The sequence below is a fragment of the Camelina sativa genome, chromosome 1 (assembly GCF_000633955.1).
Source record: "Camelina sativa cultivar DH55 chromosome 1, Cs, whole genome shotgun sequence".
NCBI lineage: Eukaryota > Viridiplantae > Streptophyta > Magnoliopsida > Brassicales > Brassicaceae > Camelina > Camelina sativa.
This window is the reverse complement of record NC_025685.1, coordinates 7,116,193-7,118,080: the sequence shown is the minus strand read 5'-3', so window position 1 is coordinate 7,118,080 and position 1,888 is coordinate 7,116,193. Positions and strand designations below refer to the sequence as shown.

At 34.8% G+C, this 1,888-nt stretch overlaps 1 pseudogene; it reads left to right on the top strand.

Annotated features, from left to right (window-relative positions):
• LOC109132958 lies at positions 334-1,093 on the top strand (annotated as a pseudogene).

Below are 1,888 nucleotides of genomic sequence, written 5' to 3'. Positions count from 1 at the left end.
AAATCAAAATTGAATAAGGTAAGATATTATAGTTTCTTTTTTCATTAAAACATTTTAAAACTTGTAATTAAAAAGGAAAATAGAAATTGATGTTGTTCAGATATTTAGGGAAATATATATTTCCATACTCGATTTTCCTAATTTGATTTTTAATCTATATTATTATTTTCACAGCATTTTTCAAAAGAAGCCTTGAAGTTGGACAATATTTACATATATATGCCATTATAATTAAAACATTAATATAAAAAAAAATTAAAAAAAAAATTAGGAAAATCGAGTATGGAAATATATATTTCCCTAAATATCTGAACAACATCAATTTCTATTTTAATGGTTTGGAATCCATCTTCGAAGCAATTAGATCGTACCAAATCCCGGTATATACCAAGATTCGAACATTCTGGGTTTCGGTTATGACCCGGTTCACGACGATTACAAAGTCGTAACGTTTATCGACCGGCTTGATGCTTCCACGGTGCATGTTTTCGAATTTAGAACCGGTTCTTGGAGAGAGAGCCTACGGATTCCTAATCCGGATTGGCATTACAGAGACAGAGGAGGTACACTATTGGACCAATACCTCTACTGGATTGCGTACCGGTCTAGTACTAACCGGTTTATCCTATGCTTTAATCTCTCAACCCATGAATACCGAAAAATCCCTCTCCCGGTTTACAACCAAGGCGTGACGTGTTCATGGTTAGGCGTTACAAGTCAAAAGCTCTGTATCACAGACTACGAAACGTGCAAGAAGGAGATTAAGATTTCGGTTATGGATAAAACCGGATCATCATGGAACAAGATTATAAGCCTTTCAACCTCGAGTTTCATCTTTGTACATGATCGGATATACGGTTATGAAGTTGAATTCGTGTCTTTTACTAAAAGGAACAATCTCGTCGTAACGTTCACTGGATACAAGGATAATTTCGAGATGGAAACTGAAGAACGTATGAAGACGAAGGTGTTCTTGTACAAAACCGGAGACAAGACATTTGAACAAGTCCAGCTCTGTAACTCTCTAGCCGGGTTACGACTTTTCTGTGAATTTGTGGAGACTCCTAAGATTACGAATCGCATATTTACTTGAAAGTAAAAAATGAAACTCAATAAATTAATATTTTCACCAAATTCATAATACGGTAGGCGCTCAAAAGACGCCTAAAAACCCGCTTACACCGCCTAAAATCACATAATATTATTTTAATATATATTTTGTATTTTTAACCACATATATTTAAATTTTTAAATTTTATATTAATGTTCATATGTTATTAATCTAAATCAAATAAATGTATTTTTAATAATTTTAGTTTATATTATTATTATTTATTTCTTCTAACATATATTTTTACATAATTTTATATATAATGTTTTGTATTGTAAATATTTAAACCACCTAAAAACGTCTAGTCGATTGTAAGCGATAGGCGCTGTGTCACGACGCATATATATCGTTAGCCGCTTTGTTGAACCCAACAACATAAAAAAAATGATCCTACATTATAAGCGGATATATGAAATTGGTTTGAATTGTTAAATTAAAGACCAAACCGGGATAAATGAAATTGGTTATTTATTAGATTATAAAAATCGATAAAACTCCAAAAAGAGAGAGAGAGAAAAGAAAAGAGAATATTAATGGAGAGAGGAGGGATGAGCAATGGGCAATCACTGTGGCACTCTCAGTCCCCGAAAACTCCAACGACGATGCTAGATCGGGCGCTTTCATCTCGCCGTCCTCACTCAGACGCCGATCTCTCTGCTTCCGGCGAATCCGGTACCGACGAATCTAAGACCAAACGCCCACACATCTACCTCCTTGCTTCCAATTTCCTTTCTCGGATCGGCCATCAGTGGTGGCCTTGTCTCATCCTCGCTCTCC